The sequence below is a fragment of the Dendrobium catenatum genome, unplaced genomic scaffold, assembly GCF_001605985.2.
Source record: "Dendrobium catenatum unplaced genomic scaffold, ASM160598v2 fragScaff_scaffold_412, whole genome shotgun sequence".
Classification (NCBI taxonomy): Eukaryota; Viridiplantae; Streptophyta; class Magnoliopsida; order Asparagales; family Orchidaceae; genus Dendrobium; species Dendrobium catenatum.
This window is the reverse complement of record NW_021318874.1, coordinates 41,584-67,796: the sequence shown is the minus strand read 5'-3', so window position 1 is coordinate 67,796 and position 26,213 is coordinate 41,584.

The window sequence follows — 26,213 nt, the reverse complement described above, 5'->3', positions numbered from 1 at the left end:
CCGGGCAGCCCCACAGAATAAATTTTTACTATAAAAATAATTTTGAAGTTATGCTTATTTTTAAAGTTCATAAGTCATTTGTATGGAAAGATACTAAGAGGTACCGAGCATGTACCTAGTGGTACCAAGCATTATTGTACCGAGTGGTATCGGGCAGTACCGAGCATGTACCTAGCGATGCTGAGCTATACTCAATGTTTAAAATTGCGTATTCGGGTATTGAGGCGTTTTTCATTCGTGAGGCAAGGCTTAAGCCTCAAGGCGTTTTGAGGCGTAAGCTTCAAAATCAAAAGATTGCGTAAACATAAAATGATAAATTTTTTATATACTAATGAGTGAATAATATAAAACATAATGTTGTTGTTGTAATGAGTGAATAATATAAAACATAAAAAGGCATAAGATATTAAGTGAAATCAAAATATCCCAATAATAAGACAACATGAAATATATTTCAACTCAAAATTCTTTCCCAAATCCCAGTATTCTTTTCATTAACATATAATTCAAATTTCCAAAAATAAATAGCAATGATATATCACATAAGAACTCATAAGTCATCAACACTGTCATCACTAAGGGGTTCTTCATTTGAATCATCATTATAATGAACTGCTCTCTCCCCTTCCTCCTCTCCTATAGAGTCCAATGTCGGGCATTTACTTCAAGATTTATGTAAGTTTTAATATACATAGCGTGAGGCGAGGCGGGCCTCAACCAAGTTGAGGCGCAAGCTTCATAAAAAAAAACTCGAGGCGTAAGCATCGAGGCGTTTTTTACTAGAATTGCGCAAAGTCGGGCCTCAAGGCGAGCCTTATATTGCGCAATTTTAAACCATGGCTATACTAAGTGGTATAAAGAAGACAGAACAATTATGCAATCTAATTAGGTTAGGGCTTTTTTTAAATTTTAAGAGTCGGATGCCTCTAAAAGATGTGTTAGAGCGCGCCTCATTGAACATGAGGCGTATGCTTCAATGCCAGCTCTCATTGCGTAGGCTTTAAGGCTTAAAAATATGAAATTATGCTGAAGCTCGCCTCTTATTATACAATTTTAAACCATGAGTATAACTGCTCATCATAAACAAGTTCTCTTATGTATAGCATTATTTAATTTTTATTATGAAGCAATTGGCTTTGGAGTTTCCAGGGGTGCTTTGTTGTTTTTAACTAATGTTTTAAAAAGTGGTGTAAGGTGAGGTACCACCTTTAACCTAGAGTGGAGGCAGTATCCTCGAGGTGCTGAGCAAAATTCTATGCATAAGGGATTCTTTTTGTTTTAATGCGTAAGACATAAGTGAAGTGATATTTTTACTAACTACAGTTATAGTTTTTAATTAACCAAACTTAGACTTTATTAGGTAAAATTTTCCAACAAATATAATGACATGTTCAATAAAAATAATTTCCAACTATTTAAAAACCTAAAAATAAGTTCCTAATATATAAAAAATATAAATAATGAAATAATAAAAGAATACATAAAAATTAAAATATGCTAGTGAGATGAGTGAGTAGATAGAGATTGAGAGATGTTGGTAATGTGAAATGATAGATTGTGTGAAGATGAAGCATTGTGAAGCATTCTTGAGAAATTGAGAAGCTAATGGCTCTAGCAATAAGAAATATTAAAAATGTATAAGAACTTGTTGAGGATTGAGTGTGAATAGAACCACCACCAAGAAGTGACATGCTTGAGTTTGAAAGAATAGATAATTAATGAGAAACAACTCAATGACTATGAGAAACAAACAATTATGTCTAGTTAATGTAGATTTTAAACTAACCCATGAAATTTGAATTAGGATTTTAATTTTAGCAAGAGTCGAGTGCACAATGATATGATACTATAGGGCAAGCGGTGTTTTATATGCTTTGCTGCAAGCTTGCGCTTCACATGCAAGCAATGGTAGAGCCAGCTTATTGATTCACTTCGCTCTTGAATCATGATTTGAGACATGCTTTTAACAATAATGGGTGGAGTTATTCCCTCAAGATGTGAAGTTTAATGGTCATCAGAATTAATTTATGATTTATTATTTTTTTTTAATATTAACTAATAGGAAATAAAGGAAATCAGTAAAAATTAGGTGCATGACATGCAAATAAACCTTACCGCTTTCATGCTTTTTAAAACACTCCAAGGATTCCATGTTAATAACAAACAGATGATACTTTAACACTCATCTCTAAAGGGTGTTTGATAACTGCAACTATCAGATTATTTGATAGTTGATGCATTTATCTGAACATCTCATATTCTTAACATTCAAAAAATTAATATCAATTGTTCTATTTAAATCCTTGTCTTGAATTAGTTTTAAAGGATTTTCATCAAAAGTAGACTAATCTCCTGGTAACACTTTTCGTGCAAGTATAATCATCAAAAGTAGCTATATTTTTTTTTAATAAATTTATTATTGACTCAAGTTATCTTCAAAAAAGAAAATTCAACTGGTTAGTGTTTGTTTTGTAGATTTATGCAGTTGATGATTGTATTTATTCATATTTATAATTGTTCTTGTTTTGATGAAAAAAGTACAGTATGTCTAACAGTATGTCAAAAGAGTATAATTGTTATTGTATTTATTCATATTTATAAGTTCCAATGAACTCCTAGAAACATGAAACCAATCTTAATTCTTAAGAAATTAAATATTTTAAGTATAATTATGGAATAATATTATTTAAATATGTATTTTTGCTCCAATGAATGATTATTGAGTATTTAAAGTATATTGGAAAGAGTTTCAAATATTTTTCTTTCTCCTTGGCTTGGTGGCCTAATTTTTCCATCCTTGATGGGTTGGTTATTTTTCTTTGTTTCTCTTCCTGAATTATGTGTATATACTTTATATCCTACCTCTTTATCATAATGTTGACTAACAAGAAAAAATAACTAACCATGATGGTTGTAACTGACATGTTGATTATATACTCACTGCATGTTGATTATGTTACCTCTCTATCATACATTCATTGCATATCGAATCCCTCTGGTTGTAACTGACATGTTGATTATGGTATGAATCCCCTGAAATAATGATGGATGTCAATAACTTACATTACTCTATTAGATTCATTATAATAGATGAGCTAAATGCAGAACCAATTTCGCAGGAAATTACAATTGAAAACATCGATTATAAGCAGAAATAGTAAAAATTTCATTTCCATTTTTTTTTTGCAAAGCAAATATCGGACACCAAAATCATTGACTAACAATAGGCTATTATCCTCGAAAAAGTTTTTACAAACAAAATCTTACACTATTCTGGTTCACCCTTCTCCTTCCCTTTACGTGTAACTATCAGAATAATCATCTGGTAAGCCATATTGCTAGAAAGATTTGAATATCTAATACAGTAGTCACATATGGACATATAAAACCATCACGTGTATTAATATGGGTGTAACAATAGGGTCAAATAATATTAAATTGAAATTATGCATAATAAGTCATAACAAAATAGGTGAAGATACTGCTACACACAAGATTTATGTAGAGAGTTATATAAATTTCATTACATTAGACTATTTACATCCCATTTTATTATATGCAACTTTAAATTTATTTCAATTCATTTCATACTTTGCATTTCCAACCTCAAAAGATGCATTTCAAGATCTTTAGGTCTAGGACTCCAGCTTATAGTTTTTTGATGTCGCTCTACCTCTATCGTCCGTAAGCTTAATATCATACTGATGTCGTATTGCCTCTACTAGTTCACACTATCCATCATCAAACATGACACCCTCCCAAATTGATTTGATCCTTGCATGTTCACATTTGAGTTATGTGGCACTTGATTATATATATATATATATATATATCTGCATATAAGCAAGTTGACCTGAATTGTACATCGCAGTATTTTAGAGCTATATCAACTATTACAGTGAATTATAAGTGAAGGGTTGCATGGATCATAATATTAGGCTAATTAAAAAAAAAAAGGTAACAATATGAAGATATAGGTCATTCACTGCTAATTCATACTTATGTTTATTCTATAACTTGAATATTATAATAAAAACAAATATCTTACCCTTTTGATGTGATGATTCACTAGTTGGACCCCTTGACTCCGCTTATGCGTATAAAGCACCTAAACCGGCTCAAATCTTTAATTAATGATTCACACAATTTACAATTCTATTTATACAATTAAATCTTTTCTTAACCATACACTTTCCAATTATCCCCTTACATATGCAACTTGAGTTTTTCCAAAAAAATTCAGCTGCACTGCGATATCATGTACACAAACCAACTAATGATCAATGTGCAATTAAAATAAAATGGAGTAGAAGTATATAAATAATTAAATCACTTCCTTCCAGTCCCCTTACTCTACTATCTCCACGTTTCTAACTAATCAACACTCAATTAGTCGCTCATCTAACAACTACTTCTTACAGTAGCTCCCTCATCTACAACAGCAAATTCATCAGTAGCAACCTCATACAGCAGCTCCCTACAATAGTGGATTAATTTATTGCAGCTTCCTATAGCAGCTATCTCATCTAGAGTAGCAGTTATCTCATCTAGAGTAGCTCCCAATGGTAGTAAATTCATTTACAATAACTTTGTATCGCAACTATCGCATCCACCAGCAGTAAACAAGTGTTGGAATTGATAAACGCACTAAAAAATGCTATCTACTTAACTACCCATACCATCATCCAATGTACACTTTGATGAATTCTTTAGCAGAGAATTAGTTTAACCTTGCTATAGTATTTTAAACAATGAATACATTTATTAACTTAGGAAAAAATATACAAATGGAATTTATTTCCCTAACTTTCAATCCTTCAAAATTCAATAAATAGTTATATATATCGAATTGCTCCATGTGTGGAGTAAAACACAATGACTTGCTTTTTGAGGATTTCCAAGAAATTTGAAATTTTGGGTTATTTTACAAATGGAGTCAAATGTGGCACACACCTGATCAAATGTAGGTTATACACTAACTACCATCAACATGAAACTATTAGCTTATTTTGACTTTGTGTTTCATGATTAATTATTTAGTTTTTTCTTCACCAAGGAAAATTTGTGTTCATTTTCTACTTTCTATTATTACCTTAACGAACTTGTTGACAATCCTCAAGAGCTTGTCTCTAAAAGTTACCTTGAGCAAAATGACTGTCAAATCTACTGCCTTCATATAATATGTTGACCTTCCAAATGTCTTTATGTTTGCTAATATTTTTCTAATTTTTAATCCTAGTTTTCCTTTTGTTTTGTTCCTTAAATGTAATAGAATGCATGCTGAAAATTGATTATTCATTCATGTAGAGCTTCTCGGGTGAGCTAGAAAGAGATATATTATCTTCAGGTACAATACATTATCACCATCTTTGGTTTTAGTTTTAAGGCTTACTATTCATTGATTTGTTTCACTTGATGACTAGGTGAGGATGATAGCAGTTTTGCTCATGTTGTAATAATATAAATGTTTCTTTGATGCTAGTTACATATCTTCTCTTATTTTTGTTGGCAATTTGCATTCTTGCGGTTATTTTCATTTTGAATATAATAAATTCTAAATGATTGAATTTTTTTATTTATTTTGATCAATAATAAATTTTAACATTTTTATAGTGCTAATAAATTCCCCTAAATATTTTCATTTTGATTTTTTCCATGGGTTTGCTTGTTTACTGGGTTAAAAGAATTATCAACTATCTTGGTTTGTTATCACATACCCTTGTTTTGTTTTTTATGGAAAATATAGACCTTCCATGGTTTTCATATCATCATTACTTTTGTTCTGTATGCTTGTGACTTTTTAGACATATTTCTTATGTATGATTTCATCTTCCCTGAAATCATTACTAACTTGTAAGGGCTTTGCATCATTACTTAAACTCATGGAAACTTCTCTTTTCTTCTTTTCTTGCGAATAGGCATCAACTATGGTGTATATAATGAGTGTCTAGTAATGTTATGTATATAATGAGTGTCTATGTCATGCACTATAAGTTATTCAACAAAATTTTAGCTTTCTACTTGGCAGTTTATATTGTTCTCTATGGATCAGTCGTGTTAGCCTTTAAATTTTTAGTGTTCTTTATTTCTTTATTTTTTTTAGATTTGTACTTCTTTGTACTTTACCCTTCTTTTTTACTTGAATGCTTTTGATGCATTTTTTATATTTATTTTCTAATAGAAAATCTTTTTTTTACTTAAAAATTTCTTAGATATGTTTACTTTCAAAGCAACAAACCCAAATGTTGTCTTTGAAGATTTTATTCGCTGGAATTCATCTCGGGACTTGGAGAGTGATGAAGCTGAGGATAAGTCTGTGCATGATATAGTCAACTCACCAAAGCCCAACTGGCCTCCAAAAGGAAGACTTTATGGATCAGTCGTCCCAATCTTTCAATTTCAGTGTTCTTTATTTCTTTATTATTTTTATATTTTTACTTGTTTGTACTTTACCCTTTTTTTTACTTGAATGCTTTTGATGCATTTTTTATATTTATTTTTTGATAGGAGATCTTGGTTTTAATTAAAAATTTCTTAGATATGTTTGCTTTCAAAGTTGCAAACCAAGATGCTGTCTTTGACGATTTTATTCGCTGGCTTTCACCTGGTGATTGGGAGAGAGATGAAGCCGAGGATAAGTCTATGCACGATATAGTCAACTCCACAAAGCCCAACTAGCCTCCAAAGGGAAGACTCTCAGCGCATGGCTAAACATGGAAGTTTATGGCAACAGATTTGGAATATATCACCTGCAATACCTTCTTCAGAATAGAGGCCTCTTTTGGACCCTATTTGTGAAGGACAGAAGGTATCTTACCTGTTAAATGTTTTGTTACATCAACTTTTTCTTTAAATAGATGTCTTCTAGGCTTAGAATCATTTATATAAAAGTCATGAAAATAAGAGTTAAAGTCCTCATTTCTAGACAATTAGATTTGTTTTCAAAGATAAATTCAATTGGCTGCTTTAATCTCAAATCTTTTTTGAATACCAAGTGATGAATGTTAATGTTGTGCCTATTGTCAAATTTCTTTATTATATTTTAGTTCAATATTTCATTTGTTTTAATGCTTGACATTTGTCATGTCATGATAATGAAAATTGTTACTTTCATTCTTGCAAATATTAAAAAAAAATGAAGTTCTCTTTTCTGTATATTTATTTAAAAAAAAGAATGGTAACCTATTTGTTGTTCCTGCACTATTTTAAAATTATTGTTGTTACATTTTGTAATTGGATAGGGAAAATGGTGCTGATGATTTGAGTTATTTGACTAAATATTATGGATTTGAGAATGAGGTTGGGTAGGAAAGTTTATTATTTAACTAAAAATAAAAAGTGACGACTCATTCATTTCATTCCTTGGGTGTTCATTTGTGTAAATCCATGTCTTTACATTCTAGTATGCTCTTAGGAGTTATGTTTTTGCAAGTTATTTTGATTTTTCATCTATATGCAGATACTTCATTACCTTGAAACTTTGAAACCCTATCAGTTACTTGAGCAAATGGTTTGCACCTCATTTAGATCAGCGGTTGACATTTTGAATTAGACCAAATTTGGTGATTTTAGAATAATGAAAGAAAAACTTGACCAACTCTACTGTACTCTAGCATCTACAATGAAGTCATGGACAGGTATTATGTTGATTTTATATGCTCAAGGGGAAAATGACAGATTTTAAATTATATTTCTTTAATAGTTTCCATGTATTATGTCTATCAACTCTGCTAAATCTTGTATTACCAACAATTTGTTTAGTTCTCATTTCATCATCTTTATATTTTTTCAATATAAATGTAAATATTTTCAGAGCACTTAGTAGTGATCGTCCTTATATTTTTTGTATTTCTTAAGAAGTTGTCATTTTAAATTTAGGTAATTAAAATTTTGCGGTGAAAGTGAAAATAATTACCTTTATATCTTTATTTTCTTTTATTCAGGACCGTGGTGTATCTTTCTTCTTGGGTCTTTGAACATATCATAACTATACATGATTGTAATAATGTTATATATACATTTGATTAAACGTTATAAAAATTTTTTCATACAAAAATCTCATTCTGACCAAATAGGACTTTTGCTTTGATACAACAAATCATGTGCCTGATAGGGTTGAGTTGATTGGTTATTTGAAGCAACTCTGTGACATTTTTTATCACATGGAGAAGTTGGTTATTCTGGCTGCTTCAATTCATCGTAAACTTTTTGACACTCCACATCTTTCTCAAGCAATTTTTCAAGATTACTTTGACTTCTATCTGCCAAAAATGGGAATCGGTTTCGCAAGCCTATGCTATGACAAGGTACATGCATATGATTTGTATAATAAGTTACTTTTTTAGTTGTATAAGCTTTCAAAGAAGTAATAATTTATCTAGTAGGACCTTATAGAATGATTGGTATTGATATCTTTTACTTTTAAGAAAATGCAAAGCTTCACTTCCTAAAGAAATCTTCACAAAAAATTAAAGTTCACTTCGCTTAGATGGCCTAATCATACACTTCCTAAGAATTTGCGCTCTTTCTTGCTTCTGGGCCACCTAAACAAAGTTTGGACCACAATTTAATTGTATGGTTTTGGTAGTGTAGTAGCTCTCTTTAAGAAATCAAGGCTTATAGAGAGTCTGAATAGAAATTTGTTTTGTTGGCTGACAAATTTTCTGTTAAGGTTTGCTCCAATCATTAACAGAATTTTTGAAAAATTGGTCTGCTGGCTAAACAGTATATGTTTGATCCCATCACTACACCAGCCAGGATTTCGATATGAGGTCAAGTTAGCAATAATATTTGCTTTAATATGTTCCAGTGTTATCTTATTCTTGTGATATTTTTTATGTTAGCTATGATGCGTAACAAGAAAGCTTAATTGTCAAGATGAACCCATCCTATAAAACTCACTGTTTATGCAGCTATTTATTATGAGAGCACAAACCTCAACAGTAGTGGTTTGGGACCTGCTTTGTTTGATGTGTATTTTGGACATGCTAGTGTTATATTTCGTTTAGTCTAGAAATTGTGTGATTTGTATAATTTTGTTCTCTTGAATTGTTCATCTATGCATGTGTAGGCCAATTATTGTTTCTAGCTTTTGGCTCTTTAGTCTAGCATATTTTTTATTTTTCCCCTCTAAATAATAATGCTTGTGTCCACTGGAATGTCATGAAAAACCCTTTTTTACATAGTATTTGTTTTTATTTGGTAAAGTTTACTAATTTTCCAACTGATTCAGCAGCCTTCTGCCAATCACCCCACATAAAGCTCTCGCCTCAATCATTTAGAAAACTAACGCTTCTTTACTTAAACTTGTTATAGGCCACTTTTTCTTCTAAACTTGCATTTTAATATATGCTTGTAATAATGATGCTTTCTAACTATATTGATGCATTTGAAGCTAAATTGGACATGTATGCCATTGATCAATTTTTTTTTTCGGTTTAAATTTTTTTTTCTGGAATATGTACATTAATTACTAATTGAAAATAAACAAAATTTTTTATCCACCAACAAATGAGAACTATGCGCATAAGTTATTTTACCATCTCGTACAGATTTTTAATGTGAACCAAGTGTTTAAGGTACAGAGAGAGACGTAATTGCAAGTTTATTCCCTCCTGCAAGTCAGTCATGGAGAAAAGTTCTGAGCATGGGTAATCTGTTGTTTGATCATCAACCGATTTTAAGGGATATCATTTTTTCAGTTTATGACAATGTCAGTAATGGTCAATATTGAGGTAGTAATCTTGTAGCTTCAATGGGGGACATTGAAACACATCGTATGTATATATGTGGAACTTCTAATGATCTGCGTGTTACACTATCAGTGACTTCTTGGGATTAACAAGCTTGTAAAGATATAATTTCACTGATAAAGGGCAAGGTGGTTTCTCTTTGATGGTTGTTTTGCTCACTATATTATAGGCAGGCCATAAGCCAATGTAAAGGTGGTTAGAGCATATTAGTTATGAAACCAGAAATAATTCTTATTTGAAGAATGCTCAAATGGTGCTTTACTGTGCTGGATTGCAGAATTCATTCTGACAGTTATCCTAACATGTCTTGAAGTCTTCATCTCATGATGCATATAACACTGTATTCCATTTAGTTCAAAATGCCAAGAAATAATTGAAATAGAAATCATGTTGAGAACAAGTAGAGTTTTAAAACATATCAAGTCATAAGGCATAATCTTGATTGTTGCTACACTGCTTTTACTCTCAAACCATGGAAAGTTAGAAGTTATTCTACCAGTTTTCCCAAATGTGATTAATAATTTAATTTCATATATTCAAATGTATTACAAGTTGATAAGATGCAAAGGGACAAAATAATGACGAGAGGAAGCTATTGCTGTGGTATATTGCTTGTAGCTACTCACCCATTCCTATGATAAAGCAGGGCAATTTGCTTTTAATGGTAATTTAAATTACAATTCTTTGGTTTATTGTATTTTGCTTTATATTATGACCATTATTTCCATTTTTTTTTTACTTCGAAGTTCCTCAAGCAGTTTTTTATTCAAGTTATATATATATATATATATTGGATTTGGATATTCCCGATTTAACTATAATGTTTTCTATCAAATGTCATATTGATTCATGAGTATTTGTTAAATAAGATGAGGTTGTCTTGCTAAAACTAGTTTTGGGATATTAAAGAGAGAGAGAGTGGTGAACTTCTGCATTTTGCATTAAAATTAAGTAAAAAAACTAGTTACATGTAAACTATTATGTGTAAATCTATACCCTATTACTATCCTCCGTAAACAATGACAAAAGGGTTTAGGGGAACTCATCATTATTCACATCTTGTAAAGTAAAACTACTAAACAAAGCTAAATAGGAATAGTATTTGGCTGATTTTGTAAAATGCTTTAAGTTAAAGAGGAAGGAATTTGGGGATCAAAACTTCTTCTACTGGTCCTAAAATTTCTCATCTATTGTATGTGAATGACAATAACTTATTTTCAGAAGCCAAGATAAAACTTATGAAGAAATTCAGAAGAATTATTCTTTCTTATTGTAGTTGGATTGGGCAAAGCGTTAATATCCAGAAACCAACAATTTTTTTGGGAAAGCTATGAATAAAAAAAAAAGAAGAAAGCTATATCAAACTTATGGGGCTACAAAGCAATAAATGAATTGAACTACCTCGGGATTAAGATGGCTTTGAGAAGGTTGGTGTCATCAGATTTTAATGGTCTTCTAGAGAAAGATGCTATTAAACTTATCATATGGGGCAACTGCTTTATTTCTCTAGCAGGAAGACTTTTATTGGTAAAATCTGTCATGCTCTCCTTATCGGTATTCTTTGCTGCTCATTCTTTAACTCCAAAGAATTTCTATGGATTTTTAGACCTATAGAAATGAGGAGTGGTGTATTATTTAGAGGTTAAAAGGCATGAAATTTCTTTGAATTTTTGTACTCCAAGAAAGATATTCTCATTCACTTTGTTTTGGCTAAGCAAGTGGATGTGGCTAGGATTTGGGTCCTAACTAAAAGCGAAGATAATTTATTTGATTTGGATCAATAAGAAGACGAACTAGACTTAGGAAATTGTCCTAAGAATTTCTAATTACTCTTTTGAACCCCTTTGAGATCATTTAGAAATCTCTTATGAGCCTCCAAAAAGACATTATGCAGGGGATTATAGAGCTTCCTATACTTTTAGGCTAAGGAAAAAGGGATATTTTCTAAAACTTTTGAGTTTATAAGAAAATAAAAGTGAATGTGCGACTTAGGGGTTAGAAATTAGGGGAAATTCTTTGAACTTTTGGTGTTCAAAAGAAAATCATTTGCCTAATTGGAGGATAAACAAATGAAGAAGACTCAAATTTGGGTCCTATGTCCAAGGGAACATTTATTAATTTTGAATTCAACAATGAGCAAAGAAAAGTTAGGATGTGATCCTAAGATTCAAAAATTTATGGCATGATGTGTTTAAGTTTTTATAAGTCAATTCAAACCCTAGCACTATGCAAATTTAGTTTAGTTATGCTTTTTGCCACCAATTTGAGTCTAATGGCTTCAAAACTTAGGTTTTATTGTTAAGAGAAAGGGAACGAGAAAGATGTGATTTTTGAGAGGAAGGCTTCTACATGAGAAAAGCATTAGAAAGTTAAACAGTTATTTCTTTGAGAGAGCGAGCATATGTGTGAGAGACAGAGACTTTTAAATAGCAATAGGGCCCTTTTAGGAAGATGAGAGGAGGGCTTATAAGAGAGAATGAGGATTTTAAGAGAGAAATATGTTTTGAAAGATGGAGAGAGAGATTGTGTGTGTTTAAGAAAGAGAATTTTCCAAAAATGAGGGATTAATAAAATGGAGAAAAGATTATTACCTAGTTAGAAAGAGATTGAAGAAAGCCTTCTAAGGAAGAGTAATAGAGAAAAATAAAGAGATAGAAGCTTCAAAGAGAGAGAGAGAGAGAGAGAGAGAGAGAGAGAGAGAGAGAGAGAGAGCTAAAAATGATAAAGATATGTTTCTAAGAGAATGGCTTTTAGAAGAGAGGCTTTTAAAAGAGAAAGATATAGAAATATAAAAAAATTAGTGAGTGGGGGAGGATTAAAGGAGATAGATAACCTCTAAATATAAAAGTGCGAGAGAGGTTTCTAAGAGAGAGATAAAGATATTTAAGAGAGATTTAGGATTCCAAGATCAAGAGAAATAATGAGGAAAATATAGACTTTTATGGAAGATATACTTATTTTATAGAGGATTTTTTAAGAGTGTAAATGTTGTAATAGGGATGTTTATAGGAGAGAGGTTTTAAAAAGATAGATGCTACAATGAGAGAATTTGAGGCTTGTAAGAATGTAGAATAAAGATAGGTAAAGAGGGCTTATAAAAGGAATTTTTATTGCGTCCTCCCACCTGACGTAGAGATACGTCCTCCCAGAGCTAAAATCGGGCTAAAAAATGAGAAATACCAAGCAAATACCGAGCAATACCAAACAATAACGAGGAATATCATCATGTTAAGACCAATACTGAGTTATACCGAGCTATACCGAGCAATACAAAAAAATATCTAGTTTTTCCTAGAAAAAACTCGGTATTTTTTTGTATTGCTCGGTATAACTCGGTATTGGTCTTCACATGATGATATTCCTCGTTATTTTCAAATAATACGTAGCAATACCGTGCAAAACCGAGTTTTTTTGCGGTAGGAGGACGTGTCTCTACGTTAGGTGGGAGGACGCAATAAAAATTCTTATAAAAGAGAGATAAAAAAAGAGAGATTCCAAGAGGGAGCAAAGGGTTTACGGTTTAGGGTTTCGGAAGCCTTCTAACAAAGGGAGAGGCTTGTAAGTGTGTGACTGAGAGAGAGGGTTTTATGAGATATATAGATATTTCTAAGAAAGAGAATACTAAGAGGGGGATGTTTCAAAAAGTGAGAGTTATGTGCTTCTTAAAACGGATGCTCTAATAGAGAGATTTTTAAAAGAGCAAGATGCTTTTAAGAGAGTAATAAGCCTATTTAGGGAGAATGAGAAATATAGTAACTTTTAAGATGGAGAGAGATACTTCTAAAAGAGATAGACAGATAATGAGATTTAAAAAGAGGCTTTTAAAAAGAGGAAAAGATGTAGAGAGAGGTTTATAAGAGGTAGATAGTGATAGTGAAGCTTCTAAGAGATAGAGGGACTTCTGATAGAGTGAAGGTATACATTATAAGATTACAAGAAAGATGGAGAGAATTAAACATGCTATTAAGAGAGAGAGGGAGGCACTTAAAATATAGAAGGGTTTGTATAAAAAAAGATTTAAGTACATCTAAGAGAGATGATTTGAAGAGAGAGAGAGAGAGAGAGAGAGAGAGAGAGAGAGAGAGGCTTCTTTGAGAGAAAAGCTTCATAAATATTGATATTTCTTGAAGAGATAGGGAGGATTATAAGAGAGATAGAGAGGCCTTCTATATAGTAATAGGGCCCTTGAGGATGAAGAGAGGTGTATTTAGAATAGAGAGGAAGAGGTATTTGAAGTTGGAGACAAAGAGAGAGGGAGTTTGAGAAAGAGAGGATATTATGAAAGAGAGAGCCTAACAAAATGGAGAGAGTGAGAGAGTGAGAGAGAGATAGAGAATTACCAGATAATTAGAAACAGGAATTAAATAAAAGGCATGAAAGTTAACATGTCTTTCAAGAGAGAGTGATAGAGGAAGAGAAAGAGAGAAACTTCCTAGAGAGAGTTAGGAGAGAGAGGGTTCTAAATAAGAGTGAGAATATTAAGAAAAAGATTGGTTTCTAAGACATATAAGTTTTTAATAGAGAGACACTTGTTAAAGATAAACATTGTTTTATTAAAGAGAGAGCGACTTCTATGTTACTTAAAAGCTTCTAATAAAGATAGTGTCTACAAAAATAAGAAAAGGGTAGCCTCTAAGAGAGAGAAATAATTTTCAAGGAGAAAAGCTTCATCGAGATATTAAGAGGATTCTAAGTGTGAAAAAGAAGGGCTTTTAGGAGAGAGGCCTCTATGAAAGTTAAGGGGAGGGTTATAAGAGAATAAATATTATGAAGAAGATGTTTAATAGACGTATATGGAGGATTATATAAGGGAGAGGGAGAAAAATGATATAAGTGTGAAATGGTGAAAGAAATAGAGATAGAGAGAGATAGAAAGAGATTTCTAAGAGATAAAAAAAGGAATTTTTTAGAGATAGTGGCCTTTAAGATGGTTAGAGACTGAGAGGAAAAGAGTAACATCTATTATAGAGATAGATTTTTATGAAATGGATTCTTTTAAGAGAAAGCATCTTCTAAGAGAGCATTTGAGGCTTCTAAAGTATGTCTCTAGGGTAGACAAATAGGGCATCTAAATGAGATAGATGTAAAGAAATATGCTCTAAGAGAGGGCAAGCCTTCTAAGGGAGTGATAAGCTTTAAGTTAGTGCAAAAATAAAGTGTATTAAATTTTACTCTCTCATGATTCTCTTATTTTATGAATTAGCCTTCTAGATGCACAGAGAGATGGCTCCTCAATTCTTTTCTCTTCCACAGCTCGTGCATTAAGATGTTGAAGGAAAAGAAGGACGATGATCTTCTCTACTCATGAGTGCCCTAAATAAGGGCAACAAGGCTCTCTTGCTCCCTTATTTTCAACTACATAGGATGAACCACTAGGGACAAGGACCCAAGCAGCTCGAGAAACTACATAGGATGAACCACTAGGGAAAAGGACCCAAGCAGCTCGGGAAAAGAAAACTACATAGCTCTTTCCCTTTTTAATTTCATTTTGAAAAGTTAAAGGATGTCATATTTCTTTTTATTTCATTTTGAAAACTACATAGCTCTTTCCCTCTTGCTTTCTCTCATTTGATCCGGTGGATCGCATGCCATCTTTCTTGCCCTGTCTCATTCAACCCAGTAGAATGCACGTCGCCCATAGAGAAAGAATGTCTTATGGCCTTACTTCAGAAAAACAAAAGAATGAAGGCTAGCTAAATATGATTTTCTCCCCCTATATTGCTTGAAATAGCTGGTATGGAAATTATGCATATCTTAGTCCCCACACCCATGGAGTTATGTAGTAAGCGTACCAACTTAAGATCTCTAACTTCACATAAGATGATAATTTGTATTCATGATAAACTATGTACACTACACATATGCATTTTATGAGTGTAACAGCCATTATTTTATAATAACCACATGGAATATAACTTGATTCAATGATTTTACACCACTAGGTATCCCTTTCTCCACTGGTTTTAAGAGGGACATCATTGCAGGACTTTGATAGAGAAAGGGCATGCAAGAATTGAGAGATTTTGGGAAACCCTAGGATAAAACCCACTCTCAATTTATCACCGCCTTAATAATTATAGATTTCGAAGAGATTCGAGGATAGAGAGCAAAAGTGCATAACAAAATGAGAGAAATATGAGTGTAATTGGATTAATTCCTTAGCCTTGCACTTGAAGAAGAATGAGATAGAGAGATAGAGAGAGGGAGAGGGAGAGAGAGAGAGAGAGAGAGATTGAGATATGTGAAAAACACTTCTATTTGCCCTTATTATTGCTAAACATTTTAATTTTACCTAACAACCCCTTAAAGTCATTGTTTAGAATGATAAAAAAAATTTACCTACATTTCTAAAGGGGTTACTTTATTCTACTAATATTTATTTTTTAAATTATGCACAAAGAAATGGTATCTTTAGAGTATCTTGTTCATAATTTTTCTTATCACAAGAAAATGTCTATCATTACGCAATCATTTTGAAAAGCTTCTATTTAAGTTTATAACAATTTTATTTAAATGTGAGAGCCATGCATGCTCACCTTTATATCACAATGCTTGACATGTATTAGTTTATAAATAAGATCAACAAGAAGATAACAAAGCGTAATATATACTATTCACAATAAACCTGTAGTTGTTGCTGGCTAGGCAATCTTAACATCCCAAAAGCTACTAGTTTAATTAATTCATCATGGTGATCATTTGATCCCCTGACTTAGCAAGTGAAACTAAGACTTGAAGACAATAAAATTATAATTTTTAATGCAATTATTGAACAAATTAAGTCTCATGTTATACAATTTTAATTTATTCCATTAAAATTTCTAATTTAGATTCTATTTTTACCTGCATTTAGTGTAGAATAATTTTTGGTAAGTAGCATTTTTGACTGTGGGCTTTAACAACCTAAGTAGCTGGTAGTTGGAATGAACCATCACTATCTGAATACCGAGTATCCATACGAGAAATTTCTAATTAGACACCAGCATAGAAACATGTCAGTTCACCTAAAATAAAAAATAATTGTCAATGATACATCTTAAAAGTATAGAGTACGCATAAACTAATTTTGACTATCTTTGAAATAAGCAACCATAATAATAGAAGGAAGACTGCCATCATTTGATTCATGAAGCCCAATTCCGTCACCTTTTATAGCTAAGTAATGAAGGTCAACTTCAACACACTCGTTATTTGTGAGTGATACGAAAACATTGATCTATAAAGTTATGATTCAACAAATGTAACATACAAGAGGAGATGGAAACATTGATCTTCTTCTTTTATTCTCTTTCTCTGTTAGTTTATTTTCTTTACTCACGACAATTGGATTGCTTTCTAAACAAAAGCATATGATGCGTGAAAAGTGGAATGATAGGGTTGTGAACTAAGAAACCAGTTGAGCATTAGTTAAGAGATTGATTTTCTTATCCCACACAAGGCTGGATATTTCCTATATTCTTAAAATAGCAAATGTTGAGATAGTTTCTACTTAGCTTTGCATGTTTAATATTCTTGCAACTTGTATATTTTTGAAGATTTCAAATATTATTGATTTTATTATTATTTCTCCTAACATATTTTGAAAAAAAAAAATTTTGTTATTGTGTGTACTAACAGTTTATGGAAATCATTCTCCGTATTATTGAAGACTTCAAATCAGATTAATTTAGAGTTTATTGAAATTGAAGTATGTATTTTCCATTTTATTGAGTCTGAGTGTGATTGTAATTGAGTAACTAAGCACACACACATCGGGGGAGTGTTTAAAATTCATATATTTTTAAAAATTGATCGTACTGTATGATATTAATTTATACGGGATGATCTGGTCAGTTATTTTCCCCAACGAGCATTTGAGCGAATTGGAATGGAAATTTTTTTTCTAAGTATAGATCGTACGAATGATATTTAATTTCGTACAGGGACGAATGCCTCTGTTTTATACTCAGATAAAGATTGTACTGACGATATTTAATTTTGTACCGGGATGAATACCTCTACTTTGTCCTCAGACGACAATCGTATGGATGAGATATTTAGTTTTGTACATGGATGAATGCCTCTATTTTGTCCTCAGCCAAAGATCGTATGGATAATATTTAATTTTGTCCCAGGACGAACACCTCTGTTTAGTCCTTGGACGAAAATCATATGGATGATATTCATGATCGTCCCAGGACGAACAACTCTGTTCAATCTTTGGATGAAGAACATACGTGACGATATTTATGTTCATACTAAGATGAATGTCTCTGTTATGTTCTCTCTCATTTAATCTTGATAATTCGTACAGACAAACTTTGAAATTTTTCTTTTCGTGCCAGATGAACATGGTTCGTACAAATGATGACTACGTACGAAATGAGTTCGTACCGATTCATAACATGTTCGTACACAAAAGTATTTAAACTATTCACACGTATGAGCATATGATCGTACAGTACAATCGTGTATGTGCAAAATTGAAAACTTCAGTTTTCTAGATGGTTTTTCGTATCATTTGTATAAAAAGGTCCATCTAAAATTGAATTCAAAGATCTTCTCATCTTTGCTTCATGAATTTTGAAAGGCAATTAAAGGAGAGAGTGTGAGAGAGTATTTGAGAGATATTTCTTCCTAGTGGAGTGTGAAGGGTACACATGGTTACTTAAAGGTAATGATATCTGAGTGTGATTTTTGTTTTTCACCCTTCCTCTTGCCTTTCTAGATTCCTCATGAGAAGATCATTGAAGAAGATTCAGTTCTCTGTTGACACTTAGAGAGTATGAATAGTCAACGATTCTCTGTTAACACTTGGAGGGTGTGAAAGGATGATTGTTCTTTGCTTACACTTGGAGGGTATGAAAGGAAGAAAGCACTCCGCCTACACTTGGAGGGTGTAAAAGGATGAAGGTTCTCTGCCTACACTTGGAGAGTCTAAAAGGATGAAGGTTCTCTGCCTACACTTGAAGGTGTGAAAGGATGAAGGTTCTCTGCCTAGACTTAGAGGGTGTGAAAGGACAATAGTTCTCAGCCAACACTTAGAGGGTGTGAAAGGATGATGGTTTTCTACAGACACTTGGAGGGTGTGAAAGGATGAAGGTACTCATCCTGCACTTGGAGGGTATGAAAGGACAAAGGTTCTCTTCCTACACTTAGAGTGTGTAAAAGGATGAAGGTTCTCTTCCTATACTTGAAGGTATGAAAGGATGAAGGTTCTCTTCCTACACTTTGAGGGTGGGAAAGGACGACGGTTCTCTGCGCATCGAGGATTAGTGGAAGAGAGTTTTGTGAAGGCTTTTCTACCTTGCTGTGGGGGCAAAAGGAAAGTCACTTTGATAATAGTGCAATACATGAAGTGGGAGGATTCAGGGAGTGGATGTAGGTCGTGTTTGATTGAACCACTATAAATCTTGTGTCATTTTAATTTCTGTTGCTTACTTACTGCAATTTAATTCAGTGATTGAAAAGTTATTTTCAAATAACTTAAATTAAATTACTATGATTCATTAACTTTTTTCAAATAACTTAAATTAATTTCTGTTACTTTACACGCATTGGGTAAGTAACTAACGAGCGCTGAAATGGTTAATAAGATTCTTCGTTATTTGCCTACTGTATATGATGATAAAATAACTGTTATTATAGAGTCAAAAGATTTAAATATTTACACTATTGACAATCTTCTTGGATCACTAATTGCCTACAAGCAAATAGTGAGTGAAAGGAAGGTTGATGTAGGTTAACAGCGAAAGGAGAAGAACATTGCACTGAAAGTGGAGGATAGAGTGATCTATCACAACTTGAGGATGAGGATGACATAGCTTTAATGACTAGACAATTCATGAGCTTTCTAAAGAGAAAGCAGAGGAGACACCAACAGTGGAACAGAGATAAATTTAAAAAGAATGTCAAGGTTTCAAATAATGTTATTTGCTAAGAATGCAAGAAACCTGAACATGTAAAATCAGACTGACCAAACCTAAAAGCCACTCCTAGCAAGGAGAAGGCAGAGGAGAGACCAAATGTGAAGAAGAAGGGTAAGAAGAGATTTCAAAGAGCTTTTAGGGTGGACTTGGCTTCAGATTCGTTAGAAATTGAAAAGGAGGAGGAAGTCACCAACTTATATTTAATGGCCAATAATCTTATTCAGTCATATCAAGAAGAGGTATGTTACTTAACATATGTTAAACTTTTAAAAGTTTCTTAAAGGATTCATGACGCATATAGGAAGCTAAAAAAAATGCATGCTAGTCTTAATTTAGATATGAAAAAATTACAAATAGAACCTAAAATTATTAGAAAAGATCATGTATTTATTGATAACAACCACATGAGCTTACTTGATGAATTTGATAACTTGAATAAGGAGAATGAGATCATAAAATCATCCTATGCTCAATTGGAAAAAGAATTGAAAAATTTTAAGAATGAATTTGAAAATAGAGAGCACTATTTTGAATTTTGATAAGCATGTGTTAGAAGATTTAAACACATTTTTGAAATTGAAACTGCAAGCTCTATAGGAAAATAGGAAACCATCAACACTTGAAGATTTTACTAATCCTATTTTATATCTTAAATTTTTAAAACTCAGGAAGGGACAGAATAATTATAGAAGATTAAGAAATTCATTTTCTAGAGTTAATTGTTATTCTTGTGGCATGTTTGGACATATATCACACACCTGTACTTTAAATAGGAAAACTCATTTGGTTTGGAAACTTAAGATGCATAAACCAGACAAAAGTGGAGGTAGGGTTACACTTGGAGATAACGTCACTAGGAAGGTGGTTTGATAAGGTATGATTGGAAAATTTGAAAATTTTTTCATTGAAAATGTGCTAATTGTAGAAGGCTTAAGTAACTTGAATGAAGCCGAAGTTACCTCTTTTCCCTTCATTGAATCCGGTAATTGCTTTTGTGTAGCCACCAATCCGCCCTCTTTGATAACAAGCGGAGATTCTAAAACACGAAGATTATGAGGTGAGATGCGTTTGAAGGAGAATCTACCTTTTGAATCCAACATAATTAGACTCGCAGTAGATAACAAGGATTTGGTGTTCCAGTCATCCATAGATGACCGGCCACCTTCTTCCATCTCCTATCTTTGCACCCAAAATCTTCAAATTCTTTTTCCAAATCCTTCCTTGAATTATGGAGCTTCTCTCTCTTCCTTGGTCCGCCTTATTGCTAAAGCTCAATATTTTTTTATCCTTTAAGGATTATAAGAGGCAACATGCCATTACCTTTCTAAGCTTATTGTCCATATATTTCATTTTGATTCAATTGATATATATGCATAAGGTCTTCCAGGTAAGAAATGAGGTTAATAGTATTAAACGAATTGCAAAATTTCAATCAGACATGTTTGACTTATGTTTATGAAAGTTTCTAAAATTACAATATTCAACTTATATTTTGAAGAATTCTATAAGCTCAAATTTTTAAAAGGATTGAGAAAAATATCCAAAAGTTTACTATTCTAGGAGATATGAGGCATATAAAACCTAATTTTTATAATATTTAAGATTCAATAAATATCTTGGATAACGTTCTTGTTATTTCATCTTTTAATTAGGTTGGACTATTAAGGGACTAGTTTATGCATTCAATTTTAGTTTAAGGTCTTGTTGGCAATAGAAGAAACATTCTTCCTGCTTCTAGGTATTCTTTTAGAATTGTAAAAAATGTGAAAAGTTATTCAATAAGTAATGTGCATCTTTTCTAAAAGAATCTAATTATTGGTTAAAATATTTCTTTTTTGTGTTAAAATATTATTTTATCATTTTTATGTTCTAATTGCTATAGTCTGGTGCAAAGAGATTATGAATGATAAGCATTTTTGGCATGAGAAACATTACAATGTTATAACACATTAACAAAAGAATGTAGATTAGTTTAGGGGGTATTCTAGTTTCTCCAGGTGAAAGTAGCTGATAAATATTGATTAGAAGCTTGGTGGGGCTAACGAGAGAGAGCGCATTACCCAATTGAGTATCTGACAAATCCACAATGAAAGAATAATTGTGAAATCCCACCATATTTAACTTTATGGAAAATTTTTTCATGCATTTCCATTACAAACATTCTAGCTTGTAGCTTGTTGGCAAGATTAACCTAGACACAAGATTTAGCATAAGTACTTCTTACCCACATGCTTGTTTGGGCATTAACCCAAAACAGTTTTCTAATGTACGAGTAATTCTTGTTGAATTTGGCTTAATATTTGGTTGGCAAGTCAAACTCAAATTAAGCACGACTCCATTTCAACTTGACTCGTTTACACGTCTAATTTCAAAAGCACCAAAATTTTATACTTCATTTGTTTTGCTTTAAACCAAACAACAATATTTTCAAAACCTATTCATTTTACTTTGTACTTTTTATAGGCAACCAAACATCCCCTTAGTAAATTCTCTAAATTATAATTTATTAATTCCACAAGGTTTTAAATCCTAAAAATTGTTTGGCATAATAGATATTAAATTCATCTAATTTTTGATGTACTGTTTAGTTATGTATTTTAGGATTTAACTGATGTTAGATCAAATAAGAATTTAGTAAAAAATATTAATGATGAAATTAACATATCTTACAATATTATAATAAAATTAATTAAACCATATATATATCGTCCTGGCCGATACATGTATCGTCCAGGCCGATATTATAATGATGGTTGTCTTAACTAAGAGTCCTGATTAAGGTTTCTGTTTTAAACCCGATCATCTAGGACTATATAAGTATCGTTCAGGACGATGTGAGTAAAATCAGAAATTCTAAATCAGATAGAAAAATTACTCAAATGTGTGTGTAGGGTTACTTAGCATCAGAACACTTCAATAGTTACAATTGACTCAAGAAAGGGAAAAAGAAAATTACAGACTGACTCAGACCTAGTCTACCCAAACTTGAGCTGGTTTCGATTTCCGTCCGATCTTGTGGCCCTAAAATGTCAGTAAAAAAGGCAGTCGTAGAGAAACAAGAGTGTTTGTTAATCATCAAAACATAATTCATGAAAACAGATTTGCAACAGATAGTCCCAGCTGATTAGTTCAAATCAGAGAAAAATCATCCAGAACATCGCCCGGAATTCAAGCTGGCCGATCCCGATCGTCAAAAACATCGCTCGGAATATGAGCTGGCCGATGTTGATCGTCCATAAGCAACTAAGGTTTTTGAACTGATCATCCCGGATGATATTGTGATTGTCTATGACGATGTGATCGTATCAATCATCCTTAATTGTCTTCCTTGATTGCCGGATTAATTTAGGCATAATTGTGTAATATCGTCCAGGCCGATATAGGATCATCCTGGCCGATTTCCAAAAATATAGAATACCTAAATAGATCATGCTGGCTGATTCTTTATTTTTTTAGCATATTGTACTGGCCGGTACCAGTATCGTCCATGCCAATCGGCTAATAAACCAAGGCATGAACATGATGTAGTATTCCATGTAATTGATTTTTAAAAATTTGTAAGTTAATGAGTTAGCAACATCAAAAATTCAAAAAATGGTAGAATATCCGATCATGGTTATCCTTAGCTTGGATTTTCTTTTAGGGTAAAATTGTCTTTTGAAATCAATGACCTAACTCAAAAATTCAATTGGATATGAAAAAAGGATCCGTTCACCACTTAGTTTCAGAAAAAATATGTTATAGAATAATGTATCAAGTAAATTTGTCACGATCGTAAAATAATTTAAAAGAGAGGTGAGCTTGCTTTTGGTGGGCTCATTTTATGCCTCTCGTCAATTTGAATGGCACTTTGAGCATCTTTTTATTTTTGATACACATTGTGTATATTTTTTTCAATTTGGCGTCATTGCGCATCTTTTATTTTTGGCATCATTGGCCTTTTTTTTTCATTTTTGCAAATTATATTCTCTTTCAAAAACTCTTAAATAATCTTAGTTGTGAGTATATCTTCTAGATATTAGAGAAGAAAAACTCACTCTCTAATATAGGGAAGAAAAATCCACAAAACAGAATCAATAACCGTATGAAGAAATGCAATGACAATGGTAACGAGAAATCTTAATGTGAAAAAAAAGACTTTGATCATTATAAATACAAGATATATTTGTTGTAGCAAGGTTAGAAAAGATCTTAATTGCATACTCCATTTTTTAATTTAAGATAAACTTTTGATTAGAAAATAAAACCGTGCCACTAAAATTATTAGAGAAAGAGACACAATCAACAGAATATTTTTACCCATTAATAGATTAAGAGCTGTAAAACAATGACTACAAATTTTTAAAAGTAAGAACAAGGCATACGATATCATTTCAATGATGATTTAAAAGAAATTTAAGAAAGCAAAAAAAAAAAAACTAACAACAAAATATAAAGCAATAAAAGAAGAAAAGAAAAAAAAAACAAAAAGAAAAGCAAGTAAAAGATCAAGTTCATGCATTTATATCAATCACACCCAATCTGGTCCTTAAAGAGCTGAAAGTGTCGAAGGCCAGTGGTTTAGTAAAGATATCAGTAAGTTGATTCTCAGTTGTAACATGGTGTAACTCAATGTCTCCCTTAGTCACATTGTCTCTAATAAAGTGATGTCTAATGTCAATGTGCTTAGTCCTTGAATGTTGGATAGGATTCTTAGAAATACAGATGGCACTAGTGTTGTCACAAAAAATTAAGATGATGCCTATCAGAAATCCTAAATCCAATACCCGCTGTTTTAACCGAAGGACTTGGGCCACAAAACTTCCAAGACCAATGTACTCAGCCTCAGCAGTGGAAAGTGCAACCGAGTTTTTCTTTCTACTAGACTATGAGACCAAAGACTGTCCTATGAATTGATAAGTTCCATAAGTGCTTTTCCTATCCACCTTACATCCTACAAAAATAGAGTCATAAAATCCAATAATCTCAAAAGAAGTGTTGTGCCTAGGGTACTAAATTCCCAATCTTTGGGTCCCTAAAAGGTATCTAAGAATTATCTTAACTACAGTCAGGTGGGATTCCTTGGGGTCAGCTTGAAATCTAGCACAAAGACAAACGCTAAACATTATATCAGATCGGCTAGCAGTCAGGTAAAGTAAAGATCCAATCATGCCTCTGTACTTCTTCTGATCACTAGACTTACCACTTGGATCCTTATCTAACAGAACACTAGAAGTCATGGGAGTATTAATTGGCTTGGCTTTATCTATCTCATACTTCTTCAAAATATCCTTTTGTGTATTTTAATTGATTTAGAAAGGTTCCATCATCTAATTGTTTTATGCTAAATCCCAAAAAGTAGGACAACTCTCCCATCATACTCATCTCAAACTCTATACTCATTATTTTAGAGAACTCATCACAAAGTTTCTTATCAAAAGATCCAAAAAATATGTCATCCACATAAATCTGAATAATGAGCAAATCATCTCTAACTTTTCTAAGAGAAAAGGTGGTGTCTACGCTCCCCTTAAAAAACTCCCTTTCTAGTAAGAATGTGCTAAGCCTCTCATACCAAGCTCTGGGTGCCTGTTTTAAATCATATAAAGCCTTTTTTTAATTTAAAAACATGATTTGGAAATTGGGAACTCTCAAAACTAGGGGGTTGTTCTACAAACACATCCTCTTTTATTTCTCCATTTAAAAAGACACTCTTAACATCCATCTGAAAAAGCTTAAATCCTTTATAACAAGCAAAGGCTAATAGCACTCTAATGGCATCCAATCTAGATACAGGGGCAAAAGTCTCCTCAAAATCTATCCCTTCTATTTGGTTATACCTCTTAGCCACTAATCTTGCTTTATTCCTAATCACCACTCTAGAATCATTCACCTTGTTCTTAAAGACCCACTTTGTTCCAACTACACTTTGTCCTTTAGGCCTTTCTACAAGCTCCCAATCATCATTCCTAACAAATTGGTTCAATTCCTCCTACATGGATAAAATCCAAAACTCATCAGATAGGGCTTGGTTTATATTGGTGGGTTCAGTCATTGAGATAAAGGTAGAGTGGTTCACTTCCTTTCTAAGTCCATGCCTAGTCCTAACTCCATTAGAAGGGTCTCCTAAGATCAAATCTTTGGGATCACTTGTAGAGTATCTCCCATCTCTAGGCAATGTGTGTGAAGGTCAAACCGTTTCCTCCATATATATATTTTCTACTCCTTGGGTAACATCTCCTACTCCTTCAGTGTTTTGGTGATGTACTCCCTTCTCCAAATTTTCTAGTCTAGTGGTAATCTCTCCTCCATCATCATCATCCTCAACTCCAGGCTTTCAAGGATTAGACTCATCAAACACTACATGTGTAGTCTCTTCCACCATCAAAGTCCTTTTATTAAACACCCTAAAAGACTTCACAACACTAGAATATCCTAAGAACACTCATTCATCAAAATTTGGATCAAATTTTCCTAAGTGAGACTTCCCATTATTGTGAATTAAAACCTTACAACCAAAGACATGAAGGTGGGAAAGATTGGGTGTCCTACCCTTAAGGATCTCATAGGGTGT